The sequence below is a fragment of the Macrosteles quadrilineatus genome, unplaced genomic scaffold, assembly GCF_028750875.1.
Source record: "Macrosteles quadrilineatus isolate MER2022 unplaced genomic scaffold, UCM_ALF_1.0 Scaffold_2__2_contigs__length_208266976, whole genome shotgun sequence".
Lineage (NCBI taxonomy): Eukaryota > Metazoa > Arthropoda > Insecta > Hemiptera > Cicadellidae > Macrosteles > Macrosteles quadrilineatus.
The window spans coordinates 161,902,224-161,922,894 of record NW_026542595.1 but is presented as its reverse complement, the minus strand read 5'-3'; the positions used below and the strand labels follow the sequence as shown (position 1 = coordinate 161,922,894).

Here is a 20,671-nt window from a genome sequence, read left to right as displayed (position 1 = left end):
TATAAAAATTTGAACGAATGGTGTTTTTGGCCTCTGGGGACATCAAAATGAAAAAGTTAATCGGTCCCGGGTCTAGGTCTTACCGTGCCACCTACGGTAATAGCTACTTCCCAAAGGGAAATTCGCTAAAATTCTAGAAAATAATGGAATAATTTCCTCTACCAATATCTGAAGTTTCATAACATGTCTCTAAGCCGTAAAGAAACCCTTAGTACGTATTTTTATCATCGCGAGTTGAAATGACAATTTCGGCAAGTGTGATGTGCAATATGCATCAAAAACCAGGGAACTAATCGGAAAAATCTCCTCAACGATCGCGTAAGGACAGTGATAACGACACGAGTAGAAGTTTAAGGTACGAGCCTCGGCGAGTGCCTTAAACTTCTGCGACAATTTACGCGACAATTCACATTGGACCTTAACAATCACTTCTCATAACTTCTAAAATAGGTTATAAGGACTCATTGTACTAACCACCATTTTCACCGATCATTTACAATTAAATTTGTAAACAAGTGGAATTTCGAAGCTTTCAATTTTACTTCTTTTCTATCAATAAGTAAAACAACAATGCTGTTAGGTAGTACACAAGTCTGTTAAGTGAATCTTTTCAATTCTAAGAACTGAACTGAAACGGCTCGTTTAAAAAACAGTCGTAGGAAATAGTTATTTGTGTAACTAGTGGGCAAAGTGGCACTTTGCTGCACACGAGAGCAATGTTTACGCACGAGCCGCAGTCGAGTGTGGAATGATCTCGAGTGCAGCAAAGGCCTTTTGCACTCGTGTTACACATTATATTGTTCTTACAGTCACTATAAAGCATATAAATAATTAGTCTTTCAAACATTATACAACACGTTTTTAGGTTCAGCTAGCAACACAAATGGTGCCCTAGAGAAAGTAGTACCCACGGTCCGTATCACTCCGCTATTTTTCCTCGGCGAGAAATGTGCTCCGCGTTTTGAGAATATAGTTCCGTATGTTTTTGTAATTTGAAGTGGTTTCCGCGCAAAAAAAATGCTTTAAAGGTATGTTCTTGTTTATTAAGATCGTATGAATGTTTTAAAAACTTTTAAAAGAAAAGTCCAGAAAGTTCAGAAATACCAAAACTATAAACACGAAATGACAGGTTAAATCGTAGTTATAATAGTCAATCAGTTGCTCATAGTATTATTATCTTTAAGTGTTGCCAACCTATTTCCAAGCGTACGCGGATTACGTGCATAACAGAACCACGCTGTTTTGTGTTGTTTCGTTGGAATCCTGATGCGGCAAAGTATAAACCGTACGACAAAGTATAAACCGTACGGCAAAGTAAAAATATGCAGCAATTAGCAGCTTTCTGTACTATAAACAGTACAAGGAAGCCAACATTGTCGGGTGACTGTAGGAAAAAATAATTTCACCATCAAGAATTACAAATAGCATTAAAAAAAAAAAAACTAAACTAGAAAAAAATTGCTTTCATTTTGTTTCTTTTTTTTATTATAAAAGATCAGCTCTTACCGAGGTACGCAATTTATTTTAAAATTGAATAATATGTACAACATAACTGCTTAACCTTCCAGTTTATTAACAATTGTAAACAACATTTGTAGTATACAAGCAAAATATATAAAATACTGATCTATCACTGCCAACCTAAGGTTTTAAATAATACAAAAATATTAACTTTCTTAATTACTAAACAATATAATATTGACGTTTAAGGTTACCTTCTAACGAGTTCTAGGGATTCATACAGTATTCTAGATTTATGAAGACAAGAATATAACAGTTGAATTACAAAATAAAATCCACTTGAACCTTGTTTCGAGTGATCTGATTATTGTAGATTTTCATAGCGATATCTGTTATGCTTTACATTTTTGTTTGGAACTAATATATTACTTAATAAAATTGTGTATATCTATTGATCAAGGGGAAAACTTGTTTGAAAGTAATCTAGTTTCATGTACGACATTAAAAAGGAAAGTCTTTAGATTTTATGTACACAAATACTAAATTACATATTGATTTTGCTTCAGGCAAAACGATGAAAAAATGCACACAGTAAATTTCACAGATTGAACTAACTTAACACTGTAAACATATTCACTTAAGTTTATCAGTAAATTTAACACAAAAAACACAATATTTTAACAAACTATTACAGCAATATAAGCAATTTAGACTAATAACACCATTGGCACTACCTTTGAGCGTGGTTTATGCTTGCGACATTTGAATCAAACTTCGTTGACAAAACCTATATGTGACCACATAAACTTTATGTTTAATAAGCAAATACGATTATTAGGGTGTTCATTAAAAAGAATTAGGACAATAAAGTAAAACCAAGCAGTGAAACCCCATGGTTTGTTAATACAAGAGTGCTACGATTAAACTGGCAAATAAGCTAAGAAAATTCGTTAAACATTTATCAACAAATAATTAACTACGGACTACTGCTTTGTGAAAAGCTGGCTTGTTGTTGTGTGTTGTTTTGAGATGGTTGATTGTAATTACGGTAATTAGTATACTGCTATTTTGGCTTTACAAATCTCTAGATCGATCAATCAATCAGTCAAGAAATTTATTTACACAATAATTACCAATACATGGGTTACAAAACTGCAAAACCACAAACGTATTGTTTGCACTAAAAATTAACATTTTTTACATGTACTGATATCAGAATAAGATGTTAAACACCCCGTCCCTGCTAAGATAGTCTAAAGGAAAATGTAATATGCTCGAGATCTTGAATTTAACACAGTTAATTTTTAAAACTGGGGGTAAAGAATCACCTTGGTGACGACAGAATGTGAGACAGAAGAAACAAATTGACACCATTGCTTGAGATTAAGCCTCGTGGCCTTGAAAAAGTAAACTTAATTTGATTCTCGATTGAATTCAGGCGAGTTGTTCTGTTCCAAACTTGGAGACGTAATGTACCAACCATCTCATCTATCACTCCCTTCCCATCGTCTCTCTTTCTCTTTCTCTATTCCTCCATGAAACTATAGCTATAGAGATTACAGGATTCTGAGCAGTTTAGTACCAATCGCAGTCACTCATGTTAGTTTTTTTACATAAAATGTTCAACGTTATTTATCAATAACATTTAACATTAACATTAGTGTGACTGTAGTCCATATGATAGAACCTGCCTCTGGCCCGGGCCTTAAATCATTGACCAGTCCCCAGGTTGACGAAAGGTCAGGAGCCAGGCTCTATCATACAGACTATTGGCATCATCATGGCTAAAAATTATAAACACTTTAGTTTTCAGCTAAAAAAAAAAAAAAAAAAAAAAAAAAAAAAAAAATTGAGTATGCACACTTTAAAATTAAATCAATATGTTACACACTCAAAATTATATTTTGCCGCTTCCATGAAAAAATGTTTCATAGTAGTTTTGTTCAAGAAATAGCTTGAATAAAAAAGAAAATTAGGAAAGTATAAAAATAATAGCAAACTTCAGTGCCTAATGTGGTTCTAAATATAAATTAAATGTACGAGGTATTATTACACAAGAGGCATTAAGGTTAACTTATTGTTTTGTGCAGTTGGACTCCTAAATTATACATTTGCGCACAAAAACCTTAAAACACTGTTTGTGCAATTTAGCTAAATACTGTCTGTACTGCTTATCAATAATCGACACTATTACGGTTTAAATACTGTTTAAAATACATTCATTAAACTTAAATAATGGGAAAAATATGTTTTCAAACCACCTTGTTATTTGTTTTACTATCTTATGCATTTAAATAATTTTTCAATTAAATCCATGTAGAAACTGCAGTTGAAGCCACGAATGTAGATATAGTAAAAGCTGCAGTTTCAGATGCTGTTGATGTTGTGGTTCCAGCAGTGGTGTCCGATGAGGTTGTTGGACTGTGGTCCACTCACTGTAAGGTAGAACACCAAACGGATCTAAGCTTAGGGCTTGGTGTTCAAGCTTAGAGTGGGCTGACCATAGTGACTGAAGTCCTCGAGCTTGGATTGGTCTGAGCAGGGTGACTGAAGTCCTCATTAGACTCGATATCCTTCTTGAGGGAGAACTATTGATTTAGACATTCTAGACGCCCACGTGTCTTACAGCACTGTTGATATATCAAGATGAAAATGTCTTGGAAAGAAAAGGTTTCATATAAACAATGAAACTTAGTACATAACAGTATACATTAGTCCAACTTCTCAAACTGAGAATACAACCACCAATTAACATGATAATCATATAATAATGAAGATTCGCAAAATTATTTTTGTAGGAAATAGTTAATGGTAAGTATGAATTAATACTATTTTAACTTTTAAAAACATGTTTTACCAAATTCCTAAAGAGGAGGTTTTTATCGATTTCAAACAATCTGAAATAAGAGTTACTACTACGATTAAACTTATAAATGTTACGCTTTCATAGAATCTCTATCATAAAACAGACTAAAAACTACTACTACTTACTATTTTTGGAAGATTATTATCAAGAGTATTACTCCTATTTTCTTTTAAAATCCCAATAGGATTATGAAATAAATATCGATGCCAGTAAGTACAGGGAATTCTTAATTTTATTTCTGTTTAAGTCTGGGCCAAGGGGTTCTTGGGAGTTTTAGTTTTAGCCTTAACAAAATGTTAGTAACACACATGACTTATCCGAACCATGAAGAAATGTTTTGAGAACATTCTGGCCACTATTTGTCAAGACATTTTAATAGAGTTCAGGACATTAAAACATAAAATGTTTGACATGCTAATGTTTTATGGCTTTACTGTAGAGCATAAATTGTATGTTTTATTAGAGTCCCTCTCATGTGAGTAGAGGAAATTGTCAAAACGAAATAAAATGAATATAAAAAAATTAACTATGAACAAATTAAAATATCAACAAAACAAAATTCACAGTTATAATTTTAATATTACTACCGAATAGTTAAACGGTAAAATAATCATTGAAATCGAAAATTCTCGCATGTTAAAGGACATGATAAAACAGAAAACCATCATTGGTAAAATGGAAAGCTGTAATATGTTATCAACATATTGACAGTTTCATTTATTGGCAATAGGAGGGTAGGGTTGTGTCAGGGGGCAAAGAGGAGGACATAATCTGATGTGATATCACAAATACTCAGTTATTTGATTGTTTAGCTACCGTTATAGATTAAATAATATACATGTCTACTAATTGATCTATGTGGCCATTAAAAGATAAGCTTATATTTGTACAAAGATCACTTATCACATGCTGTGATGAAAGAAAATCTTCAAGTAAATTTAAGCAATTCAATTTTAATTTAGGGTAGGTTATGTTTGGTTGCGCACATCCTACAACAGATAACATTGACAACTGTCTTCTCCTAAAATATTGTAGTTATTTAAATAAAAACCAAAACATTTCCAGAAAGCCAAAAAGGTTACAATTAATTGTGAAATAATAAGGCGGTAATATTTCGAAACCCAACCCCTTGATTTTAAATTGAAAGGAAGTATGAAGTAATACTACAAGCAATAGATACTTTAGTTACACTAGTGGTTTACAACAGCCTTTAGCACAAAAAACATAAAATCTACTACCTCATCATTACGAAAAAACAACATTAACTTAACATCACACATGAATGGACAAAACTAACACTATAATATTTCAAGATAATAGTCTTAAGTTTCTTAAACAAAACAGTTTTTACATAACGACTGTCATACTAGTTATATTACTCACTTTTTGGTTTGTGTATTAAAATATAAAAGCACATAAAAAAAACATTGGCCCTCTCTAAAATGTTTAAATTAATAATAATCAGACTGAAAACATTATCTATTAACATAGTTATTACTGATAGAGGATCAGCACTAATCAATGTCCGTGTTTGCTAATGATAATAACTAGATTAACTAGTAGATTTGGACAAATCTATCTGTTACAACATGTTGTTTCTGGGCTGTAGCTGAATCACGCATTTCAATAAGCAAACGTAATTTACGAGACAAATTGTTAAAGACAAATAAAATAGCACTGCAAGTTTTATAAAAACACTTCCATGCAAGAAACATGTAGAAGTGTTGAACTCAATCGTTCTATTACTCAGTCACATAATCAAACGAAGGTTAACATTTAGTGTAGTATTTAATGATCAATTACACAATTGCATATATTTACATACGTATTATTTGTATGCGTAACTCCTCTTACGTACTACGATAATTTCTTAATCACTTGGATTGGAGCACAACAATCATAATGCATATTTTGATATATACGAGTACATTACACAAACAAGTATGCAGCTTTGAAAACTCGTAGAAAGTATTTCAGTATAAAATATTTGATGGTCCAAATATAAATAGTCACGGTAAAATTAGGTTAGTCCTTTAGGCTGATGTAATTACATAAGCACTGTCTTACTACAATGTCATTTTTGTCTTGCTATGAGATATTTTTACTGTTTAACAAAAATAAACAGAAAATAGCCATGATAGAAATGTGGCGGATTTTATGCATACTGCGTGATTAATGCACAATAAACATAACCACAATCTCCTAATTTGTACGTCGTTACGGAGATGTCAAATGAGTAATATTATAGTTTTAAATTACTGATGTCTGTTATTTTTTCTTGTGTGTATAGTTGCACCGTGATGAAAAGTATCGTTCATATATAGTGCCGAAAAAGATTTGTCGACTCCTTCTCTAATTATTCCCGCCCTCGACTTCGTATCGTGTGTGAAATTTACTGTCATGCTCGGCTTCACTTCAAACAGGAAACATGAGCGCGCAACGGAAAATTTAACTTTCGTTACTAGTAATGAAGTGTATGCTTAAATATTTTTTATGGCGTTTACCAACTACATAAAACGTGACAGCAGCTCTATATGAAAAGTGACGTTATGCCTATACCATTGCGGGATATAATCTAGGAACATGAGATCCATTTTTAACAGGGGAATTGAAATGTATTACGGCTACGGTAATAATTACTTTCATGGAAATGGGCTTTGGACGATTAAATGGCAGCTTAGTGTTATTTACACGAAAACTTAATCAATCAAAAAAAGAATACTTAAATAAAACATATGATAGCGTATTTCCAAAAGTTATGTGAAATGACTACTAAGAATGTTGCATATAATTGTTTTTTGAAGGTAGAGTTCAACACATTACGCTTTTGAAACAATACAGTGTATGTAAAGGTATAACAGTACTTCATTAAGTAAAACAACAATTAATTTTAATTTTGCAGTGTTTCCTTTCTAATTGTTAAAATATTTGCAACCTTTGGTAAACTTATAGAAGTGATTACTATTTTTCAAGGCACAAAAATTCGGTTGAATACTGATATTATACTGTCTTGAGCTTTTTGTTCCCGATATATTGATGAAATATACACTGACTATTCGTAGTACGTATATGAATGTAGACCAAAGAGACTTACAGCTGTGACCACGAATACCGATAGGCCGCACCTGAAAGAAGAAAAATAATTAAAGTGCTGTTAACATATCATAAATATGTTGGATGGGTATTATTCATATGAAGGGCTAATGTAATTAATATTATTAGTAAAATAAACCATAGTAGGCCTACCATTTTTCATTTTTTTATTGACTAATGATTTTGACTCTTAGATCATGGTCACAGTCACAATAATATTGCAAAAGTCATTAAAAGTAATTTTAAAAAGTGTAATATGGTTTACTTTATCTAATAATATTATAAATAGACTTAATAAACCATATCTAATTACATTATTATAAGCTAGTTGGTCTCACTTTTTCCTATTGTATGTAACGAGGCATCGATCATTAAACCAGAAATATTATTTAAGGGGATATGCACTGAAATAATGAATTTTTTTCAAAAAAGAGATTTTTTTAAATTGTCTATTATTTTTTATTTATAATGCTAAAAATAAGAAAAATTGGTCAAAAATAAAAATAAAATGTTTTTTGTGCTTAGGCTATATTAAGAAAAATACGGAAGAAATTCTTAAAAAATCCGGTCATTGACTTATTTTAGTAATAATAATAATAATTATCATTATTCTTAATATTATTTATATAATAATTAAGTAATAATTACATAATAATATAATAAATAATAATAAAATGCTTGCATAAACAAAAAATTGATACATAACTCAACAATAAGTATCACCATGGTTACACTGCCAAGTGTAACTTTAGCGGGCGATTCCCGCTAATCAGTTTTTTAGTGTCTTTAACTACTAAATGTGATATATCTTCAAAACGGTTTATGCCACATGATTCAAATTTTTACCAAGTGTTTAGAATGTCATTATCTAAATAATTAGGTAGAATTGTAAATGTATGTCTATTCTAAAGTTAAAAAAGATTTTTTTATTTTCACAGAAAACCAATTAATTTTTTTTTAAATTACAAAACGACCCATAAAAAACTAATAATTAAAGATACTGTTATAATTCTACCTAAATATTTAGAGGGCATTATTCCCTGCAAACTGATGGTTGAATGATTAAAATCCAATAATTAGAACTAAAGTTATATCAAATTTAGTTAATTACCTAAAAAAAAAACAAAAAAAATATTAAGGGTGTAACTTAAAGAAAAAAGTTACTTTTAACTATGTTTATACCTATTCTTACGCCTATAAAACACATGGTATAAGTTTGAAAGACCTAGTGATAATTTTAAGGAAATTAGGATTTTCAGTGCCATATCCCCTTAAGTACAAGATTTAAATAAGTTAAGTATTGCAAGATAAATTGAGTTTTGAAGATGATGAGAACCGAATTAAGTAAACGGTATTTCTATAACATTCCTCTATCTATAAACCTAACCTCTAACTACCAAAAGAAAGAAACATAATTTGAAGAGTATACATTTCTAAGGATTTGATCATATTATCATAATCCAACTTAAAGTATGTAAACTTATTTCAGCGGTACAAAACAACAGTGTACTTTACGGAAACAGTGAATTGTAACAGTTAACTTTTCAGTTCAGTTTTCCTGTGGAAAAGAGACTAAAAAACAAAATGATTAATAGTTTCAACAGCAACAGTTTGTTTTCGACGAATAATGGAGCGTATGAACAATGTCCCATAGCGTATCATAAAGCACATGAATTTATCCATTGGCTTTTGTCTAGGTAAATAAACTAGGACGCGAGTAGCCCATTTCAGCTTCAGTTATATTTATAAATATTATGATGCAGGTACTTATTTACATTATGTGACATAATTAGTTTTTAATGTTGAAATCCAAGCATGTAATAAATATACAACCGTAAGACGGATCAATACACCTTTTTATGGCCCACATTCACATCCCAGGAAACTAGTTTTTATCCTGGAAGTGTTTTACTCATTACTTCAGGCTAGTCCTACCGGGACATCGGTCTCAGAAGCTTTGATCTCCACCACTATAACAGCTCGCTCTCAAAGATCAGTACAGAAATAAATTAAAAGATACAACTATAGCGATTAAAACAATACATAACAAATTAAACAGTTAGCCAAAAACTTCATGAAGCACTAAGCATTTACCACCTCATGATGATTACCGTCTTGATTGTGTTTAATCATATCATAGATTTATGAAGGAAACAGACAAAACTGTGACATCGGACTGAATTATCACTTTGTTATTCCTCGACGAAGAAGATAAGTATCCAAGCTATATTCGTAAATAATGATCCAAAACTTAAAATTATTGTTTTCAATCCCATATTACCTCGTAATTCTGCTATTCTTTTACGAAATAAGCACAACTCCGAAAGTACGTTAACGACAGCGAATACTTTTACTTGACCTATAAATCAAAGGGAAAAAGCCATCGGCAATTCAAGTCACGAAGGAGATAAAATAACCGTTTCGCAGCAGTGATTCAGTGAGTCACGTGTTGCATGATTTATATCAGCGACAAAGTCACTGAGACAATAAAGGCCTGCAACAGTTACTCTTGAGCTCCTGGTTTATGAATGACAGTATTGCGATCTTGTGTTAGAGGAGACAGCGAATACGTTGTTTAAACCAAATGCAATGCTCAAAATTTATTATATATTCTACTATAACTAACTACCTTGCGGCTGATATTTACAACTTATTTGTGCCAACCCAATCAATTATCATGACACGATCAATAACTGTCTTGAGCTTTTTGTTCACGATATACTGATGAAATATACACTGACTATTCGTAGTACACTGCTGATAACGGAGGCAATACGTATATAAATATTATACGATGACTACTCGTCGGACGTTCAATACAAATTTAGTTTGAAAGCGAAAGCAATGTATTTTTAAAGAACTGTTCAAATATCAGTATCCCTTGAGGGATGTAAAGACGGACCAGAATTAATTTCCCCAGTTGCTTAAATTTACCAAAACAGAGAGTTTATTGGCTGTTAGAGTAGTCACGAACTAAATTAAATACTAAAAATACATCCTTAGATCAATGACAGATCTAATCAGGAATTAATTTGGCTGCCTTTTGCCAACACTTCGTTAAGGTAAAACAGCTCAAATGTCCATTAGAAATAATTTATCAGCATGAAACAAATTACTTTGGAGTATTCCGTACTCATAACTTAACCTACACAATGTAATGAATTTATTTAATGAACTCAGGACTTGTTCAGAACACTTACTTGTTCTTCAATATAAAATTAAAGTTATTTTTATAAATTCAACTAAGAGAGTTAATTGTGTAGCCATAAGCAAGACAATATATCTAACAGTTGAGTGCAGTCAAACGTAAAGAGGTATTGTCAAAATGAAAGATATTTAAGTGTTGCAACTGACTGGTGGTACTTAATCTCGTTAGGTTCAGTGCTTCCTTGGTTTTTCTTCCATAAATATAATACTTTTACTAAACTGTGTTATGAATAAATTTTTCAGTATTTTTAAAGAACAATTGAAGTATGTATATTATCCCGATTACAAAATATCACAGCAATAAAACACTCTTACACAAAATACATGATCGTGCATGTAAATCTAACTGGAAAGTATTTAAGAGTTCCTTCCACACTTAGTGAGTAATTCAATAATGTTAAATGATTAGCTGATCTTTAAAACGGGATCGATTCGCGTTTTTACATGAACCATTGACATATTTACTACAATAAAGTCTAGTTATAGTTGAATAACCACTGTTATTGCTTAAACCCAATAACCTAATTTCAGGGTTAGTTTAAATTAGCTTCTCGTACAATATTTCTATTTTGAATGCCATATTTAAACTTTACAGGCTGAACCATTTTGTACTAATGGCAATTTTGGGTTCCCTACACCGGACGGGACGAAGGATCCACGTTATCTCAAATAGAGTAATTTTACACCGATATCAGTTTAATGCTACATCATAACTGACTCTACCTAACGACGAAGCCCTCTATGTAATTCCTCCAGTGTCAACATATTCCAATGAAATATTTACCATTACTTACTTAAAATAAGATTCTACATTTATTAAACTTCCTGAGTCGGTATGGTGCTTGCATGGTAGTAAGAAGGTATCTGGATTGATATTGAAACAGTTAATAGTTTTTTTGATTTATTAGAGCTTGACCCAAGTGTCCTTGGTCATTGGAAATTTAATAACCAGTCCTGGCAATACAACAGCTGATATATTTCGTGAAGAAACCCAAGGCATCTCATTTAACTTGTCAGCTATTAACGACAAATAGTTATTTGTGTAACTAAAGTGGCACTTTGCTGCACATGAGAGCAATGTTTACGCACGAGCCGCAGGCGAGTGCGGAATGATCTCGAGTGCAGCAAAGGCCTTTTGCACTCGTGTTACACATTAAATTTTTCCTACAGTCACTATAAAGCATATAAATAATTTTCCTACAGTCACCCGACAAAGTTGGCTTCCTTGTACTGTTTATAGAACAGAAAGCTTCTAATTGCTGCATATTTATACTTTGCCGTACGGTTTATACTTTGCCGCACATCAGGATTCCAACGAAACAAATCAAAACAGCGTGGTTCTATTATGCACGTAACCCGTGTACGCTTGGAAATAGGTTGGCAACACTTAAAGATAATAATACTATGAGCAACTGATTGACTATTATAACTACGATTTAACCTGTCATTTCGTGTTTATAGTTTTGGTATTTCTGAACTTTCTGGACTTTTCTTTTAAAAGTTTTTAAAACATTCCTACGATCTTAATAAACAAGAAAATACCTTTAAAGAATTTTTTTAGGCGCGGAAACCACTTCAAATTACAAAAACATACCGAACTATATTCTCAAAACGCGGAGCACATTTCTTGCCGAGGAAAAATAGCGGAGTGATACGGACCGCTGGTACTACTTTCTCTAGGGCACCATTTGTGTTGCCAGCTGAACCTAAAAACGTGTATGCTTTATAGTGACTGTAGGAAAATATAATGTGTAACACGAATGAAAAAGGCCTTTGCTGCACACTATACAACACGTTTTTAGGTTCAGCTGGCAACACAAATAGGTGCCCTAGAGAAAGGAGTACCCGGTCCGTATCACTCCGCTATTTTTCCTCGGCAAGAAATGTGCTCCGCGATTTGAGAATACAGTTCCGTATGTTTTTGTAATTTGAAGTGGTTTCCGCGCCTAAAAAAAATGCTTTAAAGATATTTTCTTGTTTATTAAGATCGTAGGAATGTTTTAAAAACGTTTAAAAGAAAAGTCCTGAAAGTTCAGAAATACCGAAACGATAAACACGAAATGACAGGTTAAATCGTAGTTATAATAGTCAATCAGCTGCCATAGTATTATTATCTTTAAGTGTTGCCAACCTATTTCCAAGCGTACACGGATTACGTGCATAATAGAACCACGCTGTTTTGTGTTGTTCCGTTGGAATCCTGATGTGCGGCAAAGTATAAACCGTACGACAAAGTATAAACCGTACTGCAAAGTATAAATATGCAGCAATTAGCCGCTTTCTGTACTATAAACAGTACAAGGAAGCCAAATTTGTCGGGTGACTGTAGGAAAAAGATATTACCCATTTTGTAGGCATACTTTTACTATGCAAATACATAAAACTGCATATTGAATAAAAATACAATAAAATAAAACTATTTAAAGAGCTACCATGAACAGAAAAATAGTAAAAAATAACCATAATCGTGCTTGATGAGGTTTGACAAGATTTTTTTATAACCTGGATATAATGTATACTAAGGAACAGTAATTACAAACTACATACAATTTGCAATGGATTATTCATCTCTATAACAGACATAATTATACATTATAAACTATAGGTAACAATATACATCTAACATTTATAAGAGGTTTCACACCAATGTGTGTGAATGGACATTGATGTTTCTCTCTGAACTAACTTGATCTTCATCATGAATATTTAGCAAGCTCCCTGGAAATTTGAACGTCGACTGACTTCAATTTCTAAACCAACAACTTTGAACCAAAGTTTGACATTAATACTCACAGATATTAATAACATATTTAAATGTTAAAAACCTCTATGGAATTTTATTTAGAGAGAATGCTACTAAAAGATAGTTTTCCTTAAGACACTTTAACATTTTTCACGGAAATTATAATTCACACGGAACACTTTGTTAGTTCATTCCTTAACGATAACGTGCGTATAATTGAAAACAGATTTTAAAGATTGTAGTTGTAAACTAAAGTAGTAGACTTAGGGCAACTGGGCTCACAGGCCAAATCATGTGGTTCCAGATGGCACCCCTACATTGGTCATTACCACAATACCAATGGTTAATGGCCTCATGGCCACATTACGGTTTCTAATGTATCTCCTGATAATGCATCGTCTGTCATCCCAAGCAATGAAATGCACTTGTGATGAACATACATGCCATATAAATTAAAATAGATTCACATTTTTAATTACTGGTTTCATCACTGGTTTGTAGATGATTCGCAATTTAATGTATGCGGATTTTATTATATAATCTTGGTTTCAACACCACTAACTGTAACATTGGAGGACTTACTAGACTTTTTTAGTATACATAAAGCTATTTTTTGCAATTATCTTTTAGTAAATCTTGTTTCATGGTAATGACCTTTGTTACCTAATTTAAATCCATTTTAGACGTAATGCATTTTGACTATTTATTCCATGTTACCATCATTCATAACAGATACAAAATGCTGAACATGTAGATGCATTTACTCACATTTTATATTACAAGGTCTCTAAAGTCGAAATATCCCGTGGCTTCAAAGTGAGTTAGATAACCTTTATGGCCGATTCTTGGTTATGGCTCACATTTAAGTGTCAAACCCCTTAAAACTGCTTAATTTCCGGACCTCGAGGTATTTCACTGCCCCTTCCGGAACACAGATAGCCGCTGGTTGGAACCATTTTGCTTTATAATTTCATACATATGTGATTATAGTTAAATGAAAAGCACGTTATTTGGTTATCAGAGTTCAAATTTTTTTATCACAAAAATATGCCAAAAGAAGTTGTTTGTTACCTCCAAATATACTACGGTGGTAACTGGAGGAATACAAACTGTACATGTAAAGCGTGGTAGATCTATGTGCAAGTAAGTAAACAATCCTGCAACAATATTTAAAATATTTTAATACAGAAGATTGAAATGTGTTAGCCTATGTATGCTGATGTAATATATATAAAGAGACATCTCTTTATGCAAGTTGACTAAAACTTACGAGACCAATAGTGAGTTAGTGTAAAAGTTCAACTGTAACTTAGTAATGAAAATGCGCATAGGAATTGATTTATTATTCAGTTCCAAGTAGGCAGGAGAAAATGAGAAGACTTTGTAAAAATGACGTCCTTTGCCTGACCCAGATTACTTGGAGACGAAGAATTTACATTTACATTCTTTTCATTCTGAGCGTTATACGGCTTGGATAAGTTGTTACTATGTTTGCGAGATCAATATTTACATTATACTCTTTTTTATATTTTTAACGTTAAGAGCATGATTTTTTTATATTTGAATTTTATAAATGAATAGGCCTACATAAAGAATTTGAAACAACATCATTTTTTGTACTAAAAATTAGGTTCCTCATGCCTGTATATATAGAAACTTTAATGCTTTTATTAAGGTAATAAAATGCTTTTATTAAGGTAACTTTAATTAGGTAAATAGACCAGTTGATTCGCAAGTAAACAAAGAGTGTACCGAAAAGATTGGATAGATTTGTAAAAACTGTGAAAACGTACCTTAAATGCATGCACAATAGATGTACATGGATTATTCAACGTTATAGCATTGTCTAAGCTAGAAATAAACAACTAAAAAATATGTCAGTGGCATTTTTATAGACTTTTAATGATTATTGCTCTGGTGTTGGTATTCACTACAACTTTTTCAATTTAGTTTGGTACATTTTCTTGTCCTGTTGGTCTTGTTCTGTTTTCTCCAACAAAGAATTTTTCAAATATATGAATTGATCAAGTTTTACCTTTATATGCATTATTAAGTCCCAATAATATTTCAGCGGTGTTGTAATTCATAATGTATTCGAAAAAGTAAATAGTAAATAAGTAAAAAGTAAAAGTTGAGTAAATTGAGTAATAAACAACATTTAAAAAAATCTTTCTATTTCATCGGTCAGGTTTGAAGTTCCAGTTTAATGATACCATGCTTGATAGTTTGAAGTATGTTTAATGTGTTTAATGTTTATGTAAGTTCATATACATTGAATGATAATATTGTATTTTGTATGTATGAGAAACATAATGCCTTGTAGTGATTTATCCCAGTCGTATGGCAGAGTCCAAGCATTTGAGCAGGGAATGGTCCATTCCAACATGGCAACATTTTTCATTTCGGCAATAATCCATGATGCTTGGCTGGGTTTCACATTGTTGTTTATGTGCATTCTTTATATTTCACCGTAATAGAAATAAGCGTATCATTTACAAAACTGCTTGGTAACTGGTATAACCTAGTACATTTATACGTTTTCAAATAGGTGCTAAACTGTCTGTGAAAAAACAGTCCCTTTATAGTTTTTAAATGTAAATTTAATACGAAAATTACATGATATGCAGGAAATGTAATAAGTTTAATGAATTACAAAGTTACAATAAAAGATATTTATACTGGTAGTGTTCAGCGTAAGAAAGAATAAAATTAACATTAAGGTATTTTTAAAACGATAAAAATATATGTATATGTAACTCAACCGTAGATTATAGTTACTTGTTTGGTAGCAAAGTTCCTACATAAAATGTAGCAGTACACTTTCATACTGTTTTAACTCATAGACAATTATTTTCATAGATTGAAACTTCATTCATTAAAAATCTTTTGAAAAAACAGTATATCTGCTGCATGTATTGATATAATGGAAAAAATGCAATTAAAAACACTGATAATTGCAATGTTAACTGAAAATAATTTGAATAGATTATAATACCAAATTTATTTTAAGTATTTATATATTCAACCACCATAAATTATTACAATAGTTTTTTGTAATTTTTTACCAGAACTTTGCACTGATCAATGTAAAAAAGATAAAATAAAACAGTCCCACACAAATAAAACAACATAAAAAACAGACATACAATAGTAGTTTTCGTTACTAGTCCCTAATGTAGGCTTTTTTATTTGATTAAGTCACAAAGAAAGCATTTTAGGACGAGTTACGAACAATATTTTTCATTACATTGTCATATATTATAGCACAAAATACAAAATATAGCCCGAACAGTTTGTTTAAAGGATCAGAACAGCTCATTTGTTTTTTAGATAAGCTTTGACATAACCATATGATTTGAGTCCGTAAAATTTTAAGGACTAGTGCGGAAAAAGCTATCTTTGGGGACTCAAAATGATCCGTAAGACAGCTGATTTTGAGACAGTGTAGTAAAAAATCTTTATGTCTAATCACACAATGAATCTTTCGACCAGGTTTGTCATTGTTCTTAAACATACAGTAAAGACTCGGTTACTTCAAAAGAAATTAAATTTACGAAAAACACTAAAAATAATTGGAAATGAACTTAAAGAAGTCTATAAAGGCCAAAACAAATGTAACGGGGCTAACTCTGAGGTTTTACGTACGACCGTAAATTTGAGTTACTTGTAGGTTATTGTCTGAGCCAATCGCGAAACCATTGGATACTATCGCAGAATGTTTTGGAGAGGTAAAATCGTTACAACCATTCAAGATCGTACCTCAAATCTTTGATTACCTTAATCACATGGTTTTTAATTTGGAACAATGCAAAAGAATATCAATTTCAGTACGATTTCTTGCGAGATAAAGACTACGTTTTTATAACTATTACATAGAAAATATTACCATCAGGTCTCTTTTTTAAATTGTCACTATTAATCCGTTTTCATTGGATATTTTATTATAAATTGCTATAATTTTTAGCCATCACATCATTGAATTTAAACAACGTAAAACTACTTTAAGAAGGATTAACACATATAAGTCTGCAATATTGCAATATTGCAACAGCTAATCTCAATCCGTTTTATTACTCAAGCAAATATTACAGCTTGGATTATTAGATTTCAGCGTATTGAGATAACATTGAACAAAAATGATATTATATTTTTAAGCGTATCTGGTAAGGAAATGTAAACTAGGTACAAAACTTAAATTGAAAACTGGTTTTCTATCCTTTTTGACCAGAATTTTTAGTTTAGAAAACATTGCACTACAGTTGTAAAGTACAAATGAGAATTGAATGGATAGCTCAAAATCTAGATACTTTTTGCCGATGGCACTAGGGCCCAGTTATAGCAAACACCAAAGTGATACGATCCTCGAATTCTTTAATATCCGGTGGTCCAAGATAACTTTATCAATCGGTCCCTTACGGGCTTAGCTTGTCGTGTAGGGCTACAAATATTGGACAGTGAAAAAGGATTGCATAACATACCAAAATAAGTAGCTTGGGTGACGAAAAACAATCATTGAGAAAAAACCCAAACCAATTAGTAACTGTGAACAATTAACTTCGGATTAATTTCAGAACAGTGACCGCCAGTTGAACGTTAAATGATTTTTCATAAAATAAGAAACACGAAATTCAAATAAGTCAACAGATAAAATTATATCAATAAAACATCTAGTCGACATCAGTGCACTCAGACATTTCTTCAAAATAAAATATGAATCATTTTTCAAAACCAGTAACTATTTTCAGTCAAAGGTAAAACAACATGTTTCTAAAAGCCTATTCATAGTATTAAATAACATCGACTAGAAAGTTTTTTAGTAGCCTAAGTTAAGCAGCTAAACAGTTTATTTATTTAATTTGTTTTAATTCTAATTTACATAAAGATAATTAGTAAAATACTGATTCATTTGATCAGTGGTAAATTAGTATTAAAAATGCTATGTAATACTTTTTGTGTATTCTTTTACCAATTGTCTTCACCTGAATGTTTTAAGAGAATTCCACACATAGGGAATAATCTACATATTACCATGTATTACCATAGATCTCACCCAGGACCGATTTACATTTTTGTTTTGAGGTCCCCAGAGGCCAAAATCCCAATCAAATAAAATCCATATACATCCTTTATATGTTTGCGCTTACAAATAAGTCACGCAAAGATAATCCGATTTTGATATAATTCAATACAAAAGTATAATCATAAGTTTTTTCGAACCAGTTCAGTAACCAGCAAATCATGGTACCTGGGGTTTATGGGGTAAAAATGGGGTTTTCCCAATAACATTATATAATATATACTTTAAATATTTTATTGCGGTATAATGCAAAATAAAAATGAAATATTAAAATCCACAAGGCTTAAATCATGCAGTACCTAATGAATTTACTTGCAAACTCATTATCTATAATGAGAAGGAACTGTCTAATTTTCTTAATAGACATAAAAGAAAACTTAAACAAGTTGTTTTCCAAGGGACTCTCTTGCAGGATAAAGTCAACTGATACCCAATACCCCGGAGAGCTGTTTTAAATATTCATGTAGAAGATCAAGTTAGCGCCGTCGTGCGTTCCTCTTCACGTTGGTGTACATAAAACCGAACATGCCTCTCGCTAATGCACATTGGACACTAACACATTGTAACAGATGAATAATATTGATAAAATGTTACACAAAAAGAATACTTTACGGTGATTACTTAATTGTTAACTTACATAATATTAGAGGATGAAAGGCTTACAATTTGTGCTCATTTGGTAGTCATTATCACTTAATATGTTCATGCAGGATACACTTCAGGCTTTGGAAATCTTATATTCGTTTGACTCACAAATAAAATCATAAATTGAACACGAAAAAGGCTGTGCTACCTTTCATTCTTCTTAACTACAATCCTAAAAAACGAGAGAAACTAAGAGAAACAGAAAAAGATTATTCCTTATATGGAAAACTCTCTAAATTGAAGGCAGAGGTAAAACTTTATTCATAACTAACGTTGAGAATGTTAAACTTTGGTTAGTTCACATAACGTTTAGATGAACTTAATCAAAACAAAAGTTGGTTTTAAGTCAATCGTCTTCACCTTTTTATTTTTGACGTATTCCGTATAACGTATATTTTTTCCAAATTCATAGCAAATAGAAGGGTGTGGAATTAATAATGAAATCCAATGTAAATGTATCTGTTAACAAAAAATAAGGTGGGAACTTAGTAGTAAATAGCACAAAAACGTACTAGACAGTTAAGGGGTTTCTTAACAATTATTGTGACCCGTTAAATTAGTCAATAAGTTTCTCTCTGTAGGTTTAATGTAGAAAGTTTATTTTTGTAATTTAACCTGAAGTTAGAGCTCGACCCCTGTCCGTGCCAGGCATAACTGGAATTTATGGCCAAGAGTAAAACTCGGGCGCATATATCCGGACGTTAAATATAATACTTTGACTGATTTAACTCTGCCTATATTGATCTTCAATTTCATTAAAGTTTACTCTAATTTGGTAACGAATGTTTGTGAGCGTCTTGTGTCTCGTGCCATCTAGTTAATTGTTACCTAACTTAAAAATAATAAAATATACCAGAAAGCCGTAACAGTGAAAGTACTTAACGAATTTTTTAGTAATATAACAAGTAATAAAAGATAACTAGGTGTTCGTTTGCAAAACCTTCTTAAAGGGAAGTGAAAAATAGCGAAAAACTTATGACGCAAAAACCGTTAACGTAATTAACTATCTTAGCTCTTTATTTTTGGTCTGTTTCAAGAAAATAATTTTTGATAAAACTCTACGGATACAAAAATTAACGCATGTTGAAAGACTAATACTTCATGTTTAAATCTAGAGAAGTCTCAAGTACCAATAGTTTTTGCTTACAATAATTAAAACATATTATGAGTTTCAAAATAGAAATATCAATTGGCTTTTTATAATAGTTAAACGTAATGTAGATTCCTACGAAAGCCGCAATTTATACTATTTTTCATCAATTCAGTAATATTTCCAGGCAAATGAGTATGTATTGACAGCATCTAAGGATATCAACTACATAATATGCCTGTCTTTGAGTTAAGTATATACAAAATTTAACTATCACGTGCTAAGGGTCGAGTCGTCACATTTAGCCATTTAGGTCCATTATATCAACTATAATTTCTAGTCATTGGCTTTCTCAAAACGGGACCGGAAGTAATACATCAGTTTTGTGAGTTCGTTTTCATTTCCGATCGGATATTGTGAGTTTGCAAAGGTGATAAGAGGTGTTCAAGTTTTATCTAGTTATTAAACGTGTATAATATATAAAAGAAA

At 31.6% G+C, this 20,671-nt stretch overlaps 1 protein-coding gene across 1 annotated transcript in view; it reads right to left on the bottom strand.

The window, feature by feature from the left end:
* Window positions 1-20,671, bottom strand: part of LOC128986173 (uncharacterized) — a 403,677-nt gene that overhangs the window by 116,854 nt on the left and 266,152 nt on the right. The gene's annotated exons all lie outside the window — the stretch shown is intronic.